At 31.9% G+C, this 27,158-nt stretch overlaps 1 long non-coding RNA gene across 1 annotated transcript; it reads right to left on the reverse strand.

The window, feature by feature from the left end:
* Positions 1-226: 226 nt before the first annotated feature.
* LOC144847806 (uncharacterized) lies at positions 227-27,097 on the reverse strand. Its single transcript, XR_013613793.1, has 2 exons — positions 26,536-27,097; positions 227-2,698 (listed from the first exon to the last, which is right to left on the reverse strand). It is a non-coding gene; the product is annotated as an uncharacterized LOC144847806 (long non-coding RNA).
* Positions 27,098-27,158: the final 61 nt, after the last annotated feature.

Genomic DNA, 27,158 nt, shown 5'->3' on the forward strand with positions numbered 1-27,158 from the left:
CTTCTCAGCGTACACCAATTTGATAAACTCATGATGGTTGGTAAAGTATATCGCAACATCGGCTGACTGGCAAGTAGGAGCGATGTTGAAAACCCCTGACATTCAAAACTAATAACGTTATAGAACTTTTACAGAAATTTGGTATTAATGCAATTTGTTGACATTCATATAATAGATTGTGTGAGTGTACATCTGTAATTTCAAATAATAATCAAATTAGTGAAGATTTGTTTTTTATTATTTAATAAACTGTATATACATTGGTTAGTTTTTCTTTAATGTTTTACAGAAACTGAGATACATTCACAATGAAATTCAAAACGTGAATTTTATGCTCTGTCTACACTATACTATCAAACTTTATGTGACAAACAAAATGTGATTTGCCCATATATGGACACGAAGATCACAATGTTTTCGTCAAGCTAATTTGATAGTGTAAACAGGGCTTAATGCTGATCTATTACTGGCTGTAGAGTACATAACAAGTTTTAGAGTACAATACTGTATTCGAAAGTAGTACATTTTTATACTTAAATTATGATAAAAAAAAAATCATCAAAATAACCTGTACAAGTTAGTTAACTAAATCAAAAAAGTAAACTCCCAGGGATACAGCCAGGGACAGAAGCTGGTTGGTGGAGGAAGGTTGGGTAGGGAACAATACAAAAAAACACTTTGTTAACAAGGTAGTTATTTAAAAAAATGATTGAATATGCTAACATCATATAAATGCGTAGCATACTACTGAATGCGATTGGGTTCATTGCTCTGTGTTCTATAGGCATACCGTTACGTCACCGTGTGCTTGATTAGGTATGCATGGGTAAGCTTGGCTAATTAGTCATGCATGGCTAAATAACATCTGCCCAAATGTCAATAGACCTAATACTTGTTTACCTATTACTTGTTTACCTTCACATAATAAAATAAATTAATAGTAATTTATCAAGGTATTATGTTAACATGCAGATATTATTGTGTTGAATTACTTTTTAACCTGATGATAATCTCTATCGGTTCCATTTGTTTTTGGTCACGTTTTTCCCATTAAGTAGCGATAGGCATAATGGTTTATAGAAACTGTATTACCATATTATTATCATCTTATAATACCAAAATAAACAATAGGCCTAATTTATATTCTGACACACAGTCATGTAGTCATAATTATTTTATGGGAGTAAACTAACTTCTTCTAAATCGGGAAAGTTCCTCAAGCACCGTTTTTTATTTTACTGTAAATTCCATTGTGACCATTTTGCTCTCACGTGCTTCATAAACGTCAGTAAAATCATCCGTAATATACTACAGAGTTCATTAAATTAAAAGAACGCAATCAAATCAAAAATCGAATAACATGGCACACCATGATTCTCTGTTATTCTGGTAGACGCATAGTATCAAATATTTACGATTCAATGGAAGACTTGAGTTGTGTTTTTGAGAGTTATGTTCCTATTATGAAGCATACACAAATCTGTATGTGGAATATGTTGATTAATGCATATCATTGCTATTATTATTTCGATATCTCATTCATATTTTAATACCTAGAAATGCGAAATCATAAATATGTGATTTGTTATGTTATAAAACAAGTCACATGATTCAAGCATAACACAACATTATATTCAAAATAAACCTCCACCAAATATTAAATGATGATTAAATCGCAAAGTCTGGAAAAAGTCTTTGCGTCTGTCGTAAAGATGTCAAGATGAAACAAAATTAACATAAATTTGAGAAATAATTCATTTGGTTTGGTAAGGAAGGCTTAGTCTTTGCTAAACTTGGTGAGCCGTGGAGTTTTGCCGTTCGCGTATTGATGCTTCCCGCCTCATTTTTGACTGTTGGTTCTCGTCAAAGTTCGTTTTTATCACCCACATTACAAGTCCGATAAAAACTGTTGAAGCAAGTATGCAAATAAATATAGATTCTATTATCATTTTATATCGTACAATTCCATCAAAACTGCTCATATATCCAGGTTTTGTGGCCGCATTGTCTAATTGGTCACTGAAGTCTTCACCAAATACATAGTCTAACCACGTTGAAAATATCATCAACCCACACACTACGTAGCTCCTCATCTTCTTGTTATTTCTGAACGTATGGCAGCGTAGCAAATATCAACACATATAGAAAGTAAAATAATCCATGTTGCGCATCGTACAATTGTATTCGATCCGGTGGAAATTTAGTGATATTTAATTTCAACTTAATTCCAGATAATATGTGTTATTACTTTACTCTACAAAAGTAGACACTGACTGGTTTGTAACATCGAACCAACTGAAGAGTATGTAATTGTGTAAACATACAATATTGATTGAGGCGGCCCACCTTACTTGAATATAAATAGAATAATTGAACGGTTGTTTAACACGAATCAAAGAGAAGTAATCGTTTTTCCACCGTAGGACACAGAATTATGCCGACAAACGTTTTTCGAAGATGTATTTACGGGCAGAAAGTGATTTTTCCCGCGTTCACATTGCAGACGGCAACGTTCAAGCGTTACTTTTAATGATTCGCTAATCGCTAATCAGAATGTATGTAGCAGACTTCACAAACGAGTATGTAGAAATTTATATAAGCGAAATATTTTATAAAAGATTTGAATGTGACGAAATCAATTTCGTTATGACAGTGCCAGTAAAATTCCTGTGACGTCACAGATGTTCTGCAATTATATCTGTTGAGATAAAATATAGCAACACTTTAGGTGATTCAGTCGTTAAAATATTAACATAATAAGTTGTTCAAGGCTCAGTACTTAGTATGCTTGGGAACAGTACCTAATTAGTTCGAGAATGAACACATTTTCAACTAACTAGTAGTTTGTATCTCTTCGTATATGAAATGTATTCTACTACTATTGTTATTTCTGTTAACTGAACTGTGTAGACATGTCAATAAAAGCAAACAATAATAATTGGTCGTCATTTTTAACGAGATGTAAGAATCGGTTGATGCATTTACAAAAGTTCGTTAGCATGGCATGCAACATATTTGCAGAAACGTTCACTGTCCTTAGCTCCAAATGATTTTATTCTGTTGATCAAAATATGCAGTTTAAAAAAAATATCAGCTTATTGTTTCTTTCTTATTGTTTATTGTTTCAACAAGTTTGGATTCTGTGAGGTTTTCTAGACTAAATGATATCTGACAACCATCAACTTAAAGAGAAGTATAAGACTAGAATAGCGTGTGCATCTAGAATAATTGGATCATTGGTTGAAGATGTTAGTGATGTTTACGAAAAACATACTCTAAAAAGTTTATAAAATGATGAATACCTATATTACGCCATTTACCATACCGTCCTGTAAGTTGTTTAAAACACACTTTACCAAAAGCTTACACGCTGCCATGCAAACAATGTTTGCAACCCCATGGTTTGGAAAACACAATGCCATTCTGATTTCTGTTCAGGCTGATTGTTTCGATTAATCTTTATCTATTCAAATGATTTTGTAACATTCTACGGAATGTCCACATCCGGCTATTACACTTTGGTCAAATTTGTCTGATTAGAATAACGACAGATTTACTTAGCTTTTAAGATGTTCTACTTTTAACAGCTCTTCCTGTAGCTAAGTACTTTGCCAATAAAGAGAATAATGATGACATTAAAAACTAATCTTTTACCGTGTAATGATTCAGGTGTTACAAAAAAGGATTTAAAGTAGGACATTTGTCACAAAGCAAACCGGCGTGTTTCACTAATGTGTGTCTACATTCTGTTTACGACTGTGTTTAATACCTATTATCGAATTGGCAGAAAAGCAATGTATCTCTTTGTTAAATTTACCCATCGTAATTATAACTGTGAAAAAAGCAATAATTGTTAAGTGGATTCGTCACCCGTTTCTATCTTTAATATTATTCATTAAATGTTTTTCTTATTTCAATAGAGGTTCGTGAACTTATACTTTATAATTGAGATGTAAAACCCGGCCTGCATAACGAAGAAAATCTCATCAGTATTAACTTAAAACTTAAAAAAAGACAGGGAAACCAAACAATTGAAAGACTTGAACTCGTCACCGTGTCGAGTTCGGGATATCCGTGCAAATGCAACATGCACATACGTTAAAATGTAAAAACTTCTCATATAACAAGAAAAATGAATTATTTCATCAGTTTTAACTTAAAATAACTAAAACTAAAAAAGACGAGGAAACCATACAATCTTTTTTATTATAAGACAACATTACCTTTGAATTTTATTTTTATACTGTACATAATGTAATGTTTAACGAAAATCCAAAGTTCTTAAGAGGGAATTTTTAGTCTTTTACTCTACAGCTGACTATGTCGGTCGGTTGGTCGGTAAACACTAACTTGAGGACGCGACTGCAGCCATGTATATGGCCTTGTTTGATAAGAAATTAAACCTCATTTACACTCGGACAACAGTTTACAAAAAACCTCCATCGAAATTTGTTACTTTTCTCAATCCTCAAGGAAACCTGGATTTCCAACAAAAACATGACGATTAGCGTCTTTGAAAATATTATCAAATAAAAGCGAGATAGTAGATAATGACACACTATACTACAAGATATAAAAAAAAATGTCCACACAATTTAGAATATCAAACAAAATCGTTATAGCGATGAAAAATAAATGCGCTGGTAATGGACTGTATTGATGATTAGCTGTAATATATAATAATATTATAAAATAAAGTGATATTACAAGCGTCATTTTCTTGATAACCTTGGTATTGAATATTATATAAACTTGAAAAAAGCCTTAAAAATTCATATAATATTTTTAATGTTTGATGAAAACATTTTCGGATAAAAGTTCATACTTACTTTAAAACACTTATATGAAATAATATGTCTTTAAGTAATAATAATAATAATTATACTGTACTTTATTTTTGAATATTTGAATGGGTTGTTTTGAAATTTTGAGGAAAAAAGGTGATTTTTCCTATCCATTACTCAACTGATTTAGTCAATTACTTACTTATACTTATTTTTTACATTTAGGCCTATATCAACTATATCTAGACTACTATCATAATTAATAATAATGTATATTAGGTGACGACAAATTAAATATCTCGGACACACAATTAGGAAAGGAGAAATAATTCTGATGACACTATGAGGAAAGGTAGAAGGAAGAAGAAGTTGTGGTCATCAACGTTTGACATATTTCTCTGCAATTAATAACACTCTTTTTCAAACTTCACATAACTGGAGAACAACGGTCATCAACGTCTGTAAACAGACAAGATATCAGAAGAAGAAAAAGAAATACTAATATTGGTAAAAACGTTGAAATAAAATATTGTACTGATGTTTCCTGAATGCTTAAAGCCGTACTCTACTAATTAACCTCATTAAGCATGTTAGTTAATGACATTTCTAATCGGAAGGTTCTTTCAGATCTCAATGTCACTCTGCAATTATAGTATTATTTAGGAATATATCTTTTTTATGTGAATAATTTAGATTGGCAGCCGAGAATTGGGAAAAAAAATAAAGAAAGGGATGACATCATAACATGAACATGATGACTGGCAGATAAATTTGATGGATGCGCCGCATTTACATAAGGTGTTAATATACAAATATTGCCTGCATATAGGTGAATTATAACGTTTGACATCCTTGACATCTCGACTCCGACGGAAGAAACTTATTTATGTCAGTTGGTTTTGATCTTACCAATTGTTTATTTTTATACATTTAGTTAACAGGTAATTTTCTACTTTGAACTAATTGCGTTTAAATTGTAAAAACGAAATAAAAAAAACAATCATTTTGCAAATAATCTTCATACAATAATACCTCAAGGTCAAGTTCGCTAAAAGTCGGTGCCAATTCCATGGCAATTAACATTATTAGCTAAACACTGAATCAGCTATTTCAAGCTCTAATAACTCAAAAATAATGATTACAGAAGTTATGACTTTTACATTTTTGCTAAAATTAATATGCATTTTGAATATTACAGAAAAGGATGTGCTTATATAATAATACCGAATATTAATATATCGATACCGTGTATGATTATTTATAGTTAATAAAGCATGGTTGTATGTTGTTGTTGTTCTGTTTCAAAACCGGTCGGTTGTTTTCATTTTATAATCACACTAAACATGTAGCACTACGGAATACAATAACAAAAAAAACACGTTAGGTTAAATTAGGCACTATTATAATGATAAAGACCGTAAAAAGGTGAACATACTTAAGACAAAAATGCACAAATAGTACTATGGAATATTATAATGGCGTACGGTATTGGATAATGTAATAAATAGGCTAAATTTGATTCCATTGTAATTTTAGACTTACATTTTTTATTATTTCGTCTTTGTAACCAATGCTTTTTCTAATGTTTTTGTCTTGTTAATCGTCATGTTTTTATGTTCCCTTCAATTTCCAATGTGAACATGACCTGGCATTCTTTGTACAATTTGTTTTGACTGATTGATCGATCACTTTATTTCAGAATAAAAATCCCATATATTGGGCCTACAACAGACAATACAAAACGGAAAATCACACTAAAATAGGAATTTCTTTTGATTTGAAGATCCTAACAGATCGTTGTACACCTTATTCAAAACTCTTATTCTAAAAGCATAGACGCACTTGCGGACATGCTGATAAAAGGAGGGTAGTCTTCTCGTGGAAAACATGTTACTAGCACTAGTGCTTAGGTACAGTAAGTTTAGCAACATTCTCAACGAGTCTCCTCTAGAGATTTAGATTAAATAGTTTTATTTAGTTATTTCTTATATTATAATATGAAAGGCGTATCCCATACTTCATGTTGAGTTCTGGCATTTTGTATTTCCACTTTTCACTTGTCTTCACAGCGCTTCGAGACTTTAGTTGTTAAAACCATTAAATCAATATAAATAATGATAGATAATATTTTGTTTTAATGTGTTTTGTTGAATTTTTAAATGAAAAATCAACAAATTGATATTGCTACACTCATGAATTATTCACCTGAGAAAATGTTGCAAAGATATGTAATTCATAAATTATTCACAACTTACTACCTTAGCATAAAAGTAATTATTAATACCGTAATGTTGCAATAAGCTTGTAGTTAACATTAACAAGGCCATATACATGACTGCAGTCGCTTGCTCAAATTTGAGTTAGTGTTTACCGACCGACCAACCGACCGACATGGTAAGCTGTAGACTAACAAGGCCATATACATGGCTGCAGTCGCGTGCTCAAATTTGAGTAAGTGTTTACCGACCGACCAACCGACCGACCGACCAACATAGTGAGCTGTAGAGTCGCGTTTGCACGTGTACAGGGATGAAGGTAATTTCTAAAAGAAATAATAAGACCGTAATGTGATTAGTGGTAGTTATGCTACGCTTCCTATTAAAGCGTGGTTCCCACTAGCGACGCAACGTAACGCAACGCTAAGACGTATTGACGCAAAGTGCTGTATTGCGTAATCACAAGTGGGAACCGATGACGCAACAGTGCTACAAATATCGCAGGTTTGATTTCACGCAGGTGGGGGCAAACACAATTATTGGAAGGGTATTTTCTTTCGTTATGTAGGTTGCTTTACGTTGCGTCGCTAGTGGGAACCAAGCTTTACAAAGAGGCCAAAAATGCGTTAGTACTGAACTTTCAGGTATCGCCCTCACCCCTCCCCCTTCAAAATGGCAATTCACGATTATTTTAACCACATTTTATTTCATTTTGGATTCATAATGTAAAACATTATCAACGAACGACACATCTTTCAACAAAACTTTCACATCCAGATTCTGTTGAGAACAATATCCTAATATAACTCGGTTGTTAGGCACTCCGCTGTTTTTACACCTCATTATCATATAAATGCGTTGCATTGGGTTCGAACGAACTCCCCTTTTCCTGAAGAAGTGCCCTTTTCAAACAGAGGCCATCAGCGACAATGCTAGTAAATAGGCCAAACTCACAACAATTTTTAGTAATTCACTGCATCTAATCAAATTTCTTCTAGACAAGGCCTAAATTAGTTTTACAGTTTCTAATGCCTCCTTGCTCTCTTTTGAGGGACAAATAACCTCGTGTAAATATCCTGGCTACGGACTTGAAATGTCACTTAGTCACCTCTTAAGGCCCATTTACACTAGGACGATAACGATCGACGATAAATAGATAAACATTTTTCTTACATAAAACAAAAACATAGTTTTTGAACTATAGGAAAATCGTTTATGCTGTCATTGATAAAAATAATATTTTTCAAAATCCGATCAAATGACGTCATGATCAATAAAAACAATAACATTGTTGTATTGCCACGATATTATTGCTCTTACTGATCATTACGTCATTTGATTAGACATGTGAAAATGTAATTTCATCAAAGGTAGAATATATGGTTCTCTTATAGTTCTAGGATGAAAATTGTTTAGATTTCCTTTGTTTTATGTATGGAAAATGCACATTTGTCTATTTATCGTCGATCGTTATCTTCCTAGTGATAATGGGCCTTTATCCGAACCCCCGAAAAACAAAAAATTCCACGCGAGCCTGATTTAAGAAACAGAAACATTACTTAAAACAGAACACCGAATCAGATAATCACAAGCTGTGATTACAAGGAACCAGACAATGTCAACCAAGTAAGACCTGTCTGAACTATATCATTCATTTTCAATATTCTATATAACATCTATACGTAGGCGACAGCTTTTGAATCTCAGTGATTGATAAAGAATGAAAGAAATTGCGAATAGATATCAATTGTTAATGTATTACGACGTGGCCATCTGACTATAATATTTGACTGTTGAAAGCCTGACACTGACAGTTCTAGATTTTAAGGAATTAAAGAGACTAAATATGCTTTTATAATGGACTGATACAAATCATGAATCTTTCAAATGGGATGTGTTTTATTCATTAATAATATATTGTGCCCCTGAACATTTTTGTTGTTTTAAAATATGCCATTTTAATGTCACAAAATAGTAATAATTGACCTTAAAACTGTAATTTAAAGCAAAGAAGGTGAAATAACTGTATTAAAATTGTAAAATGGCCTATTTAAAGTCTGACTTTGTTAATTTTCATTTTTCATGTTTTTGGGGGACAATACATCTTTAAGGCAAAAAAAAAATTGCTATTACTGGTAAGGTTTGGTTAAGGTACATACTACAGGTAAAACCATGAAAGATAACGCAAATCCAACCAAAATTAAATTCGCTAAATATATACTAAAACAAAATTTAATAATATGTTATGGGTCTGTATATGTATAGATATAAACCCAAATGGAAATGTTAAGCTGTGGGAATCAGTGGATCTCAATGGGGATTCAAATAAAATAAGCACAAGCTAAATCAAAACAATAAAGTAAACCTTTAATGCGATTGGTGAATACAATTGGTGAAAAACTTTGTTTAGTGGTGGAAATAAACGAGGAACTACTTTTCAAAACATTATTGTTTTAACAAGGATGAACCTCCGTGAAATACTTAGTAAACCTTTAATGCGATTGGTGAATACAATTGGTGAAAAACTTTGTTTAGTGGTGGAAATAAACGAGGAACTACTTTTCAAAACATTATTGTTTTAACAAGGATGAACCTCCGTGAAATACTTAGTATTTAAGGGAAATATTAAATTTAGTACAATTGGTGAATACGGCCACAGAGTCCAGGTAACTCTGCATGTTCAGTGGTGAAAATAAGCAAGGAGAAGTGGTATTACAAATATTGTTTGAAGGAGAAATCTCAGTTTGGGAAACAAACTGTTAGGATTATCAAACGAAGCAGACATCCAAGTATACGGTACTCTTATTCTCTTTAATCTTTCCCAAATGGCATACTATATCATTTATACATTAATATACAGTATATTCTCATTTTCTATGAAAACATCCATTTATGAAGAATTAAGTGTAATTGTGCTGCAGGGTTTAATTGAAGATAATTTTTCTGAAGAGCGGCTTCTCTGTGGGAGCAATTTTGTTAATGTCAATAGATAATTTGTGATACAATCACGTGTTGATAAATACTCACTAAAACTTTGAGAGTAATTAGGTTATAATTTATACTTAATGGCAACACTTAAAATTCTATGGTAACTTTAATTTTATGAGAACAGTTTTTTTAATATAATATAAGTATTTTAGTGGTGTATGAATTGTATTGTGGTGGGCCCAAATGATCAGCTTTGCTGGAAGGGCCACTTTCATGAAACATGGTTCAATAATAAATAAAATAATGTACATCAAAAGGAGAATATTGAACTTATAGAGGAAAGTTTTAGTCATATTGGATAACGTAACAAAGCTGCTGCTGCTATTTTAATAGAATATGGTAAAAATAGTGTGGAACACCTCCTACATTGTACAATAAAAAGAATCTAACACACATAACCACCCTTAACACGAACATTTACACCAACAATATAATATACCTTTTCTAAAGCATATGCCTTAATAATCAATAAAGTCTATATGCGCCATCAGCTGTCACGATGTACTGGTAAACACGATAATTAAGTAGAATATCACACACAACGTGTTTTATTATTAAATCAAAAATGAATTATAGAACCATACAGATTGCTTAATTATATTATTATTACGTACAACCAGCCGCCACTAAATCAATTATATTATAATTATATTATTGTACAATTCTAGAATGTACAGAGAAAGCAACATTAATAACGGCCAATTACCTGAGTGTTACTCCGAATCTAAGTAGCTATTTAACCAAGTAATTGATTATCTAATTATACTGAGCATTGGATTGAACTTAACTCATGCGGTACTTTTCCAAAATCCTTTAATAGTTTCCCTGTGAAAGGAATTCGACAGATAGAAATACTCGTATACACTTTTGACCTATTTTAATTTTACATTTCGCATGATCATGACCTAGTTTCATCAAGAATGAATGAATAGAACGAATAGGCCTAATACAATTATTAATTGGCAACACGCATTATACACGAGTCACAAATATATTATATACGAGTCTCACATGAATATTATACACGTGTCACACGAATATTACACACATGTCATACGAATATTATGCACGTGTCACATGGATATTATGCACGTGTCATACGGATATCATACACGTGTCATACGAATATTATACACGTGTCACACAAACATTATACACGTGTCACACGAATATTACACGCGTGTCACACGAATATTAACACGTGTCACACGGATATCATACACGTTTCACACGAATATTATAAAAGAGTCACACGAATAATTCATGGGTCACACGAATAATTCATATGAGTCACACGAATATTATACACGTGTCACACAAATATTATACACGTGTCACACAAATATTATACACGTGTCACACGAATATTATGCAATTACAAAGGTGTTTGGGTCCGATTTTGTATAAGGAATAAGCGATCTTTAGGCGATGTTTCGTACTTTTTAATTGTTATCCTCTCTTTCGTTATTTAGATTATCAGAAGCAATATCAAAAACAAAGAATCTTTGAATTGAAAATGTAATAGGTAATAATATTTCATTACCATATAGCAAAAAACACTGTAAATAAATTGAAACTGGAAATACAAAATTAGATAGATAAATGAAAAAGCTTGCTTTAAAAAAAGAAGTCTTCAGAGTCTTAAAAGAGTTCAAATTAGCACGTGGTCGGTTTGAAATTGGTAGGCATAAAATTCCACAACATTGGAACTATCGTTGCAGTAAAAGCTCTCGGACCACAAAATGTAAGATAAAGTGAAAAAATCCTAAAAGTGTCTACGCAAGTGAAACTAGGATGTGGATACGAGTTGACCCAAAGTAGACACCGAGAAGACTGCAGACAGATAAACGGATGCGGAAACATGATTGAAAAGATAAATAGACATAGAAAGCTTTTATGGATTTGGAAATCTTGGAAACGAAAGAAAAAGGAGTACGGTATATTGTGATGATGTACAAATACTGATGTCATTAAAGAGACATAGATATTTGTACACTATATAGTATTGACATGACCATCATAGTAAACCAGAACTTCCTATTATGTTATCCTGTAAAATATATTTAACAAAATAAAATGAATATAGGCATATTATATCTAATTTTGTTGTTGTATTTCTGTATTCCAGGGAAGACTCTTCCCTGGGTATACAAATATGAAAACATAGCAGCAGTCAGAAAGCTGAACTATGTTTAACAATATGAATAATTATCCATTTTATTTGCATAGGCATACCCAGCACAAGATTTCCTCATCTTCTCGGGATTATGCCTTCCTCCATAGCCAATTTTCTTAAATTCACTTTTCTGTTGTTTATCCAACAAACATCTATTTCATTTTTTATATTCCTTACCATTTTTGTTTATTATTTTGTACTGTTTTGCTATGGAGGAAAATAAATGTCTTTTGAAATGAAATGAAATGAAAGTCCAACATCAAGAAAATAAAAAAAAATAAATAAAAAATAACCAATAACCAAAAACTTAATTTATTATATTGCTATTTTAATGTCACATAATAGTTATTCAGTTTGACCAAAAACTGGATCGAAAAAAAAAAATATATTTACCTGAAAAAAAATATAATCTAAAGCAAAAGATACTTAAATTGTCTGCCAGACAATGGGTTTTTGGTTAAAATTAACCGTTTATTTTGTCTTTTTACAAGTGAAATAATTATTTTTGTTGGAGTTTTTCTACAGAAGAAAAATGGCCTATTAAAAGTCTGATTTTATTAATCCCTATTTTTCATGTTTTTGGGGGACAATACACATTTAGGCCTAACTAATTTTTTTCATAGTTTATCTTTATATACATCTAAAATTAAATGTCTTAAGTAGCTTTAAGTGCTTTGAATTGTTCTGTTGATGTTGTTTTTGTTCTCGTGTTGTTAATGTATTCCATTCTCTAAGTGGCGGGCTCCCCGCTGTCGAGAGCGTGGATTGAATTTTTGTAAATAAATAATTGCAAATCTAAGAACGCATGTTATATATCTTAGTATCATTATTTTACCTATTAATTAATTACATTAATTAGATGATTGTATCTAGCTTGATATGTTGTAACTTACCGCGTTCGCACAAGTCGGTAATAACAACAGGACGGATTTGTAACATGCCAACTCAGACAGCATCGTACGGCGAAACGTCTTGACTCATCGGTGCTGTCCGAGTTCAATCCAGACGAGACGAGTCGTCTCGAGATAGCGTCGGGCGTAGTTTTTAGGTCGTCGGGAGAACTGTAAACATTTTTCATTCATTTTCTCCCGACGAGACGACTCATCGGGCCTCGTCGTACGACGCTGTCTGAATTGGCCTTTAGACAACACTATTATTTTTTTTTATTCATTTTTATTTATCTTATGTGGGTTCATCTCAATTTTATTTCTATACATAGCCTATGTTCCTCATCTCTTTACATATATTTTTTTCAAAACACATTTTGTTTGAAAAGTTGTATTTATTTCTTTACATATTTCACATTATATCACATTTCCCATTGTTTTTTGTTTTCATCTTTTACCTACATACATTCTAGTAGTATTGCATTCCTCCTTTTATTTTCCATTAACAAACATATTTTTTTCTTATTACATTTGGTTTCTATTCATCTACATACATAACTAAGACACATTATGACCCCAGCATAACGTCGTCCTGATTTGATTTGAATTCATCAACTTACTGGTTCTGCATAATATCATTATTACATTGTTTTTTAAATCAGGTAATTAACATGGATATATTCTACAGCATAAACACTACACGGTACCGGTACGCAGCTAGAATAAATTCTAGTGAATATATAGACCAATATTATTTCTATTAATGTACTTTACAACATTCATTTATGAATTTTTGATAACAGAACGTTAATAACAGGTACTTTATTTACTACTTTATAGTGTGCTAATGTATAACAACAACTGTTGCTTTATGAACTTCAATGCCGCACACATAAATGCTTCCAAACACTATTACTTTAACAAAACATTTAGTGAATTAAGACTAAAATATAATGGAAGCAGATGCCTGTGAAATACTGGGTTAGTTTCTGACACCATAGTATCCATGGTAACATGACGTTAAATGCGAAATTGAACGTCACGTGCCATCGCGTCCGACTTCGTGTTCAAATTTTATGACGATTATTGAGTGATTTCATGTAGAGAAAAAGAAAGCCGTCAAAACTACATTAACAGTAATTCCAGGCCAACAAGATATTGATATCATATCTATGATGACATGCTGTTATTGATTTGTTCTACATGCACACGAGTAATAGCAACAACAATGTTAACACTCGTCAGTGTTGCGGGCATTATCATTATCAACTACCGTACAATATTAAAACATACATAATTCATATTTAAGATAATCAATGTTGCATTGTCTGTCACCTTTGCCTTTGATATCTTTATATGACATACACAAAAATATGACCGTTAACATTAGTACATCATGAAAATAATATTCATGTCGCCTATGACACGCATTTCTGGACATAAAATATTAGCAGCAAAAATGTAAATATCAAATAAATAGAAAAACACATAAGAAAAGGGAGAAAAGAAAAAAAAAGAAGAAACTACTTAAAATTAGTTTTATTAATGAGGTATAAAACAAGAAAGAAAATTTGTCATATACTGTATAGGAAAAATCATTACAACACAATTTACATTAGTAATGTACGGTAACCCTTATAACTTGTTATTAACAAGGTTAACGATCGACAATTAAACTAGATAGGCATTAATTGTCTTACATAAATACAAAAGACGAAATAAACCTTTTTATCCGAGAACAATTATAGGATAACCATTTAAGCGGTCTTTGATAAAAAATAATATATTTTAAAAACTAATCAAATGACGCCATAATCAATAAGAACAATAACATCGTTGTATGTCACGATATTATTGCTCTTACTAATCATGACGATTTGATTAGACGTGTGAACATATCATTTTCATCACAGGCAGCATAGATGATTATTCTATAGGATGAAAAAAAAACCTTTCTTTTATGTTAAGAAAAATGCATATATATCTAGTTATCTTCGATTGTTGCCCAAGTATAAATGCGCCATAATTAATTTGTATTAATGTTTATAAACAAAATAAGTTAGTCCATTCTAATGTTATAGGGTAAATGTATAATTTATTAGTTACGTCATTATCAGCACCGACATCGTCATCTCACAATCCTATTATCAATAACATTTCTCTGCGTCATCGTTCACTTTTATATTATAAATAAACAACATTGTTTTCAATTACTTTACCAATATGCAGTGATTAATTATTAACGACATGGATGATTGATAATGCAGCATTTCTAACAATAAATCAAATATTTATAAATTATCTAATTATTCATAATAATTTACAACACTGCTCACAACTGACTGCGTATTATATTATTCTAGTTTTTTTTTTATATAATTATTATTAAAAATATAGGTCTAAACGAAATAATAGAAAAAAACACGTCACATAAATCTAAATTGAAAAACATCGGATTAATATTGATTTGAGTTTAGATCTAGCTTAAATACTCCAATTGATTTTATATTACTTCTGGGATGTTTGTTCCGGCATATTGCTAACTATGTGGCTGCTACGTCCCTATCCTGCTTATGTCACATTTTGATTACATTAAAGTTATTGTTTCAGTATAGTATCGTTTATAGAATTATGTTTAATTTAGTGTGTGGTTCCATAAAGAATGCATTTATAGTGGCTTAATATGACACGTTTTCAGGTTTAAGAGAGACCAGAAATAGGTTAAATTATCAGCCGATACACGTATGCAGTATCGCGACAATAAACTGCCTATAGGTAGTGTGTCTGTCGGTGCAACTCTGTCCACAACAGGGAGATTATTTAGAGAGTTAATGCCAATTTACACAGACGAGAAATAACGGTAAGGAAAAAACAACAAATATAGAATCTACGTTATTTTTTATAACCATTTACACAAAACGCAGAGCAGACGTGCAGTTGAGATGTACCACCTCAGGATAGATATTATTCATTTGGGACAAGTTTATCGACATTTCCGCTGTTTATTAATATTTACCGGTACTCCTTTCAAGCACGGAGGTATACCTCATGTTTGAAATAACCTGAATAAATCTGTAAATAGCTAAAGACTACTTTCTGAAATTTAATTTGCATTTAAAAATTGTAATACGCCATGATAGATTGACAACATTGTTTGTGTGTATAAACATGGGCATTGAAAATCAGCGTCCCTACTTTTTATTATGATTTTATACCAAACACAATCGTATACATCTCATATTGTCGCGATTTCACTCTATCATAAGGCATGTCTAAGGTAAAAATGTAATAATAAAGCTTGTGATATTCCCGATGTTTCATTGTTTTTAAATATAATTAATTAAAAATTTCAAATCCAAGACACATTCAACTGCAGTCACATCATGTTTTTACAACAAAAATGTTGCTGGCTTCCACATTCAAACAAAAATGTCATTTAGAAGACCATCCAAATTATATTCATCTCTCCACATATCCACTAACATTTCATTTTCAAACTGACATGGAATGACGCTGAGACTACGGTAACCACAGGCCCCAGTTTTAATCGACGAGAAAATGAATATAGTCATCTATGATACATTACATTATACAAATTTTGTATGGCGCCACCATGGTATTGTGCCTGCAAGCTTTTAAACAGAAATGAAAACCAATTTCAAAATATTTATTGAAATTAATATTTCAATCGTATTAATATTTACACTCATTAAGCATTTGCATTTATGAATAATGATGTTGCTGTTTTATGTTGGTTTTAATAACAACACTAATTCGAAGAAAAAATGCATGAATGATTATTTATAATGAAGTCTCTCAAATTACAGTTAAAAGGCAATATTGCATAAAAACATTGCATAATATCTAATAATGTAACCGAGTGACCAAGACAGTTGTTGTAAACAACAGCCAAATTGTATCGGCACATGTCCAAGGTTCTCGTTGACAGTTAGTTCTGGTGGTAAAAAATCGTACATAATCTAGAATGCTCGTGTAAACTGAAAATCTGTCTACACTATCAAAATAGTTTGACAAAAAAGTGTGATGTGCCCAAATGGTAGTGATATGCTTAAATATTGTAGTGATATGACATCATCATGTCCACGAAATTGCAGACGACGACGAATTTTTAATTCAGAATAATTTCAACAACAAGACAAGGATAATGTATGTGAAAAATCAGTCTAATGTGAACAACTCATTGGTAATTGCTAATGTCTATACTTCGACTCCTTGACATTGCAGGCCTATCCATAAAATAATTCCTCAAATAAAAATAAAAATTTCACAGCGTTTAAAATTATTCATAGTATAATTCATAATATAGGCCTACCACATTATTTCAGTTTTTATTACTGGTATCTGTTTTGTCTATACGGAATTAAAAAAAATATCTCGCATTTCACAGTTGATTAAAATATTCCACTACTAAGATTTCTTCGATAGGGAATGAGTTTACAATTGTGCTGTTCGTTGAGGTTAAAATATTAATCATTCTGTAGATTTGTGTTTTTTTTTGTAATGAAAAATATTATAAAAGGGCTTTCGTATAATATTTGTCAAGAGTACGAATCATATATTTTTTCAGTTTGTACAATTGTGAATGAATAAATATGTTAGTTAGTTTTGATTCTCATGATTCACTCTTTCCGGGTTTTCTCAACAGTAGGCCTAGCTCCATTGAAAATGTGTGCTTATATGTTAACGTCTGAATGCATTTGTAGTTTTATCATCACGAACGACAAGTTAAATATTCATTTTTACCCAGGAGCTGGCCTTTAAACGAGAAAATACCGATCTTCTCATTAAACAAGAATTATACAATCATAACGGGTGGTGCTGACATAACCTAAGTGTCACATAATTACAAAGGTCAAATTATTATTATTAAAGGTTATTTTCGGTATGTAGTTTAACATCAGATTATGATAACACTAACACTAAGTTAATTACATGGTATGCCCTTACGTAAATTTATATATAGATTCTAAGGGGCTACGGTATGTCTTTACCTCATGAATCAGTGATACAAAAGTAAGTCCACAATGTCTTTTAAATGTTGTTTGTAGAAATAAATAAACAGTAGTATAATTGTTTACCACTGAAGAAATACATTTCGAATAGTTTTTAAAACATCCGACATGGTGTTTTATTCGTCGCGTCTAACATTGAGGAGCTTTTGATTTGCGAGTACTCGGAGGCCATGTCGTCGATTCAGGTCCAGATGGCAACATTGGATTTGTCATCATCATCATCACGAAAAAAAAAATAGATTTTTTAGGAGATAATAACTGATAAATTAAGACGGATAATTTACGTAAGTCCTAGTCTTATTTTGTCACAAATCTAAAACTCGACCTTGTCGAGGGACATCATGTGGCAAATGTGGTGTTGTTTATCATCGAAAACTACACGCTAGATAATAAGGATAAACTATATTCTGAGACTGTACTTATTTGTTAACATGACGTAATATAGTATTACCTTCTCTGTATTACCGTTAATTTCGATTGCTTATCTGTTATACTTATACAAATAAGTAATTGCTTTTTCATAGTTTCATTATTGGCAAATGGATGTCGGTATCACTACAAACAATCACTACAAACAATATTAATCAATTAAGTCTTTTGGCCAATTATGTACTATATTTAATTATATTTATCGTTTCAAATTAATTAATTAAAAAATTTCAGTATATCACCGGGCGGTTTAGAATTAATGTTCTTTGCCTGATATATTTATATATTTATATATATATAATTAATCAAAAGTTTGGTGTGTTTTATGGAAAGAAATGGTATAGAAGAAAAATGATAATTGACAAAACAATGGCAGTATAAGCAACACTTGTGATCACAGAAACCATCTTCTTCCCGATGCATACACTTCACAAGGTATCCACAAAGACACGTCTGATTTGGCAAGAAAGCCGCAAGAACACCAACTAGAGACGAACGAAACAGAAGAGCATAGCAAGAGGGACTACCAATCGGCGCTAATTCTAAACATAACATAACATTCATACAGTTCAGAAATGAAAGGAAGAATGATAGCAGACGAGATAAGATTTGAAGCAGATGAAGGTCTAGAGGATATGTGAATGAATGAGCTACTTTTTTCATTTCACCAAGGCCAATATTATACGAGGATGATCCATCCAGCCGAAGCTGATCATTAGGGACCCTCACAAAAATGCAATATGACGAGAAATAAACATCAAATTAAAATAATATTGATAATTTATAAAGATAAAATAAAGCACAAAAAATAGATTCAAAAATTAAAAGAATTAAATAACATTATTGACAATCTCAGAAGAAATAAGAGGAAAAGGAAGCAATTAAACAAGAAAATGGTTCTTGTGCAGAAATTTGAAGGAAGAGTAAGATGAAGCAAGTCGAATATCTAATTAAAAAAAGTTGGAGCATTGAAGCTAAAAGACTGTTTGAAAAGTTCTGGGAATAAGGATATCACCGTTAGTGATCTGCCGTTTGGCCATGCGCCTATTAGATGTGATCTAATATAGTCATAAATAACAAGGGTACTGATGGAACACAAAAAGGTGTGGGCAGTTTTTGCCGGTCGAAGTGTTACAGAATACGGAACAAGTCAGCTTAGGATGAACTACTGTATGACAACTGAATGATTGAAGACTATCATAGCTGTAACTTCTTAGTAAAACACGAAGACAGGATGAGAAAGTGCTTAAAACAAGGAAAGCAGCCGAGGTGTGAACTTTCATGAAAACTTTCGAGGAAGACTTCCATGAATATTCACGAGCTTAATTAAGGCATGAATTAGGACGGGTTAGGTACGTGCTATTATATGGATATCGATGAAAATAGTTTGTGTCGAAAGTTTTCTGCAAGCCATCTGTGTGGCTCAATGGTAGACTTCACAGCCTGTGAACATGAATCCCTGGATCCAAAATCCATCGAGATGTTTTCTTTACTAGTTAGGAGACTATTCAGAGGTTTAGGTTAAGTTACATTTAGGAAATAGGTCGGCTATCTTTACATTCTTTAACTATTATACCATACATTATAATTAAAGCATTTATTCAGACTTCTAGAAATCATATTCATATGTCATAATGTTCCTCTATAACACAATGGGACAATTTGAGAAGTAGGCTTATCAGATTAAATTATTTTCAAGATTGAAGAGTTGTGAAAAGGATAGTCCAGTCAAAGAAGCATAAAAACTCCTGCTATAAACCAAGAATAAATATTTTGATTGATTATTCGTTATTATTTGGAAGAGTCAGTATTATAGATATATAAGGTTAATTGGTCTTGGTGAACAACTTAACCTTTTAAGTTTCATTTGTATAGAATTGATTTTTAAAGACTTCATTACAATTCTATCTTTCAAATGTTTATACAGTATTATGATGTTGGTTGCATAGTCCACAAATTAACTGACAAACTATTAGGATAATTTGAAATATCAGAAAATCGTTATTTTATTTGCTACATGTATTAAGTGATGATCATTTATCTATTCAGTCTGATTATACCCTGTGGTAGTATCTTAAGGTAGTAAGGCATTAGCAACTTGAACTTATATGGGCACTGGGCGAGAAAGAGGAAGACTTGTTTTTAATGGGAAGAAAAGGAAGTATGAACAGCAGGAGTATTTACTAAGCATCGCAATGGACTGGACGTTTTTTAGGCTGACAATTATGGATAGAAATGTATAGAACTGGACACTTGACGTGTAGAGGAGAGTTGTCTAACCTCCAATGGTGGTCTACCTTTACTGTTTAGGCTAGGATTTATGTTTTGAACGAACCAATTCCTAGTCCGATCGTATTAAAAGTAAGTGAAAAGAACACGGATTCATAGAAGTGTATTTGTTTTGTCCCTGTCAGTAGCAGGGAATATATATAGTGAAAACACACTCTTTCCTGTAATAATACGAATTGTATGTTTTTTCAAGTAATTTTAAGTCAATTCAAAATCTTGGGGATTAGTATTGATGAACAGACATACTGAGTACGAACTTTCTTTCGAATTGAACTAAAACAGGTACGGGAGTTATTTCAAGGAAGGTAGTCGTTGTTAAGATAATAATGTTCAACTGGAGTTTATGATTCATATCATTGGGATCATGTATGAAATTTTCTGTCAAAATAAGTAACCAACATGAATATTCTTTTATTCACATAATTTTAGTAAAGAATTCTCGCAATCAAGAGTCTAAAAACAGAATGTCGGAGGTCACCAAGATGCATGGAATTCATTGATCACTTCGTACACTATGATTTATTAATATTGATCAAAAATGGTTGAAGTCTAATTCCAGGAATATTCTGCTATCTGATCACTGTTCAACTATACGGCCTGTGACAGTCTATTAAATTATACTCAACGCACTTCCATCCAGCTACAATTTCACGACTATACATTGAATTTCAGTGAATGAAACACATGGTACTCATAATGACGTAGATATTGTTGATTTTGTATTGCAAAGATCGAATGTCATCATCCTCTCAGTAGTTGGTGTGTTGCCAGAACAGGCTTTGGGCTAGTTACTATTGACTTTTGTATATGTAGTATAGAAGTATGCATAGGGAATATTGGAGTGAAATTACTCTATAGACAATGCTAGACAGACGAACACGCACATAATGACGTCAGTGGGTGCACCGGAGGCTGGATGCACCTTCGTTGATGAGAGAGAAGACTAGGAAAATAGTTCGATTACAAATTAAAGCACCGTTTAAGACACCAAATGTTAATAGCAGGTGTGTAAATCTAAGAAGTGTTTTGCAGATCAACGTTAATTCATGGCGTTACTTAATTGACGTAAACTTGCATGTGAATAATTACAGAGTGTCAAGAGTGTATGATCAATGAAGTATAATTCTACCATCTACCTGCATATAACAAAATCTGTTATCATATTACTTCTCAACAATTTGCATTAATGGTAAATGCAAATAGACTATGCAAATTAAGCAGCTTGAAAATATTCGATTACAGTATTACGTAATTATACCGTAATATTACGCTACAGTACTTGAAGTTTGCCTTATATTACACTCCGTAACTAATTCAATAATTTGAAATGGTCAAAATGATGTCTGATGTTGCGTCATTTAAAATGAAATAAAATAGATATAACTGGTGTAACACAATCCAAGTTGTCAGTCGGCCTAATCTCAAAAGTTAAAACTGATCAAAAAGGAAGCCCATCTGAAAAAATGATTTTATATGCAACTTTCAGTAACATTACTGTTTCCAAATGTTTCCATCTCTTTTTCAAGACAACAATGAAAACTAATTATTTTGTATAAGGAGAAATTGGGTCGTCCTGAATCTATTTGTCATTGTATTTTTACAGTTTTTAATAGAGATTTGAAATATAAAAAAAATGGTCAATGGTGCAGCAATTAAGAATGAAATAAAAAAATATATGACTATAAGTGTAACATCTCACAATCCAACAAATCTGATTATCTGTTAAAGTTTTCTACATGATGATACAAAAGGACATTGGTCAGTCAGTCTAACTTCGAAAATAAAATGTTTCTAGAAAAGAAGCACATCTAAATAGTCTATAATAGACACGCGACAGCCTTACATAATGTAGCGCCAAAGCCCCAGACAAGATTCGATCAGGCATGCCTCTCACATAACGTTTGTCAGTATGACACACAAATTCATTCTAAATCACACTTTATTAACCAATCAGTACATTAAACATCTAAACAACTTAAGGCACCAATAATGATTTGTTTTAACATTGTGTAATGTGAATATAGGCCTAAGTAATTATTTATGCTATTGGTAATACACTTTCTTACCCCGTATACATAAAAGACTACTAACAGCACAGGAATTGGACATACATTCCTATTCCTTGTAGACAGACACTTCCTGAAACAAACTAAAATAATCTTCAACAGAATCACCACCAATATTAGCTGCAGCAGAAATCACAATAAGAGAATAAAACCAGCCAAAATCAACTTCCGCGGATAACAAACAAGAGCATATACTGCAACAAGACTAATATATACCAGGGAAGAGTTCACTCTTCCCCGATTACTACTAGGCCTATTGTATCTTTTTAAAATTTGGGAAGTTAGAAAAGAAAAAACTACAGTAGCCTATTTAAAGATATATTGTCCCCTTAAAAACACTTTTTAAATTCTGTTGTTGAATATGCATTTTGATGTTAATGTTTAATAGTTACGTTGACTAAAAATTGAAAAAAAAAAACAACAAATCTACCTGAAAAACTGTAATTTAAAGCAAGAAATAGTCAAATTGGCTGCCAGTCAATGGGTTTTTGGTTGAATTTATCCGTTTGTTTTGTCGTTTTATAAGTGAAAACATTATTACATCGTTTTTTCCTACGGACGTGATTAACTTTGTTTGATTAACTGATTTTATTAGGCCTAACCTTTATTTTCTATATTGTTGGGAACACTATCTGGACATCTTAAATTCAAAGAGAACTGAAGATAATCCTGACGCTGTACAATTACATTTTAAATATACTAAATACTTACGGTGAGTAAACCGAATTTTAGCTTGTAAGATAAATTGCAGAAATGGCTTCTTACTTTGTTATGTTGAATGTGTGAGAAATGTCACACAGAAATAGAAAACGAGGAACACATGTTGTTTTAATGTAATGATATTAAATCAGGTTGGCGTAAGTTCAGCGCAATGGCAGTTAAGTGTAACTACCAATGAAACACTCCGGTCAGGCTTTCCAAAATGGTTTAACATAGTTCTGGAAACAACACAATTGAACTGATTTTGTTATTTTGCATTCGCATTAGTAAAATGGAAATCGACAATTGGAAATATTTGGAATGTAAAAATCTGATGAAGAACGAATATCAAAAATATTGCATAAATATAATGGGTAAGGACGTAGGCTAAGGAGCCCCATCGCAATGAGGAAAAATAGTTTAGCCTCTAGAAAAAAAAAACACTTTTTTCAGCTGAAACAAGAAATCACAGAAATATAGGAACATGTTATCATTTAGCCTCTAATAAGTAATATGTTGTAATTGCTTCAACTTTATGTGCACTCTAAGATGTGTCTCTACTCCATGTTCAAACAATGATGGATTGATGTGTTTATTAAACAATTAATGGGGATTTGTAGAGATAGGGATTTATTACATTTGTATAATTATTATTGTTATACATTTTATAGTTAGCATTGCAATGTGGTTTGTAGAACGCCCCTTCAAGTCGAAGTGTGCCACTGTTACAAAAGTGTAAATTATTATTATTACTGTATCATTAAACACTAACAAAAGATAAAGCAAATTAAACAATGTTATTAAAAACAACATGAATACTTTCTTAGTGGGAAAAATGTGTATAGATTTAATGTTTAGCTTTTTGTGTTGTATATGTATAACCAATATTAGGTACTTTAATGGATATTACAAATGTGCATTCTTATTTTCTAATATGGGGATAGGATGTCTGATCAGCATAATTTAAAAAATGTTGCATGCAATATCTTGAATAAAATGTAGGTTACCCCTATAACTAAATATAAAGAAAATGTACAGCAAATTCCAATCAAGGATAGCAGGTAAAATTTTTTTGCAAGAGAAATGTTAATTACACGTTGGCCTACGTCACCGCGTGAAGCCAAACACACCGCTCATACGCACTATGTATAAAGGTAGTGGCCAAAATATCTAACTAATTAACAAGGGGATTCACTGCCCAGCTAGTCTATTTATTCTTAGCTCTAATGTCAAATAAACACAATTACAGAATTCTAATTAACAGTAGTCTGTTCGAATCTTACTTCACATATTATTCCAATGCATAGCTATCATATCAGAGTGAAATATTGAAGTAGTGCAAGACTTTAAAGGTCAGAGTTCAAAGTTAATCTGAAAGTCTGAAACCATTTTGTAAACAATCCAAGTTTGAAGATGAGTTATATTAAATTGTGAAAAGTAACTATATTTTATGGATTAGGATGCCTGATGAATCAGTTTAAAAGCTAAAAATAAAACTAATTCCTCGATTCCTGGACATGATACTAATAATAATGACGATGATAATAATAATAATGACGATGGTAATAATAAGCTATAGGCCTGTTTTCATTGGTCTTATAATTTTATTACGTTTTGTGATGCAAGTAAAGTGTTCATACCAGCTCTTATATACTATAATTAATAAATAAATAAAAAAACACATTATCTTTAAACGGAGGTCAAGTTTTTTTGTTTAATAATCTTCATACGATTCAATCTTATTCTTAGCCTGGAATTGTGTTCAACCCGAAGTTTTCTTATAAAGCATTAAAAACGTTTTTAAACCAAGGGCACACTAATATTTACGCAACATTACTGTATATTTACTGGTAGGCTTACATAATGTGTATCTCAGTTTATTTAAATTTTAAACACGTATTTATTTAAACAGTTAATACGATTATTTTGAGGTACCATTAGCCACAGCGGATTTTCTCAAACTTTTCAATCATATTTAAGACTATACATAACTTTTAGCAGAGAAGAGTATTCCTAAACTGTTATCAGTAGCCCTAGTTAGTATTATTTATTAGGTATTCAAAAGCAGATCTAATTTAGTAGTAACTTGCCCGGATCGCAAAAGAGGTACGGCAGCCTCAGTTTCTGACCACATGCTTACTCAAACTCATAATTATAATTTAAAATCAATATCTATAATAATGCTCTATTTGCATTCATTTGTAGAAGTGATGCCCATAGGCCCAGAGAGTCAAAGTATGTATGTGATAAATGTTTATCCTCTACCCTACAATCGATTATATACCGCCAGAAAGCAAAAACATACCGGTAGTTAGGATACTGTTTGTACCTAGAAGGTAAATATAAATCAGGATATATTAGCATACCTGTATATTTAATATAAATACACGATTGATAATACTAATAGTACAAACATATACTTAGCCTATGTACGAGTTGTAAGTGAACCGTCGGCGTAGCATACAGCAAGGTCGTGTGCTGTGTCAGCTATATAATGCATAAGAAGAGCTTGGATGTATGCATTTTCACAGATAATAAACATAATGTGTTAAAAAAATGTGTGATTAGTTAACACCGACGTAATATTGCATAATGTTATGATTTACGGTAGTAATTTAAATGTTGAAAATATAAATAAATATCGTCATTTAGTTTTTATGGAAGGTTTTCTGTTGCTTAACACGTGCACCTTCAGTTTGACGTACATAATATTAAATCTGTATTATAGTCTTACATTTATTATAACTGATGGTTAAATATCACAAAGCAAGCACGTTGAGATAACACCATGTAATCTAACGTAGCCGGCTATGCCCGTATACTACATAAATGAATCTCACTCTAGTGAATAATAAAATAATGCGATGGTCTGTCCTACCTATAGAAAATACATCTGAATATAATGAAGATATATTCGGACAACAGTACGTCAAAAACGCTCAAGAGAATCGTATTATTATGAACTTACCCCAAATGATGCGATATTGAAAATATATTATCCCGCCCGCTGACCTGAGTACTGTTGAAAACAGATGACAGCGTATGCTGTAGGACTAGAATAACATCCAACGCGAATATTATATTCCTACTGTATGCCGAAACAGCGAGTGCTAATATTCATTTTATATGCCATATGGTATCGGTCCATGAATTACTTCGCGCATTCTCTGTCTGGCGGTGATTTCTGACCAGGTTGAAAACTAAACGTCGTTTGCCAGTGCAGTTTATACATTTGTGAATAGAGAAGACTGCGCTAGATGTAAAATGATAATTAGTGTATTCAACAAAACGTATTCTCTTGTCATTAGGGAATTTACTTCTTTGGAGAGTAGTACATTCTGCTGTGTACATGACTCAGTGATTAATACCTCGACTGGAATTCTGTGACGTCATCTTATAAATTGCGCCCCGGGCACGTGTAAGAGTTTAAAGAGTCCCACGAAGGAAACAAAATAATATATTGAAATAAAAATAACAGTATGGAAAAATGAATATATGAATATTATTATAATAAGGTCATGATTACGTTAATAAGCAACATATAATAACGCCACGATCAAATAGCATAATGATAATGATCATAGTTGGGAT

Source organism: Antedon bifida, chromosome 7 (assembly GCF_963402885.1).
Source record: "Antedon bifida chromosome 7, ecAntBifi1.1, whole genome shotgun sequence".
Taxonomy (NCBI): Eukaryota; Metazoa; Echinodermata; class Crinoidea; order Comatulida; family Antedonidae; genus Antedon; species Antedon bifida.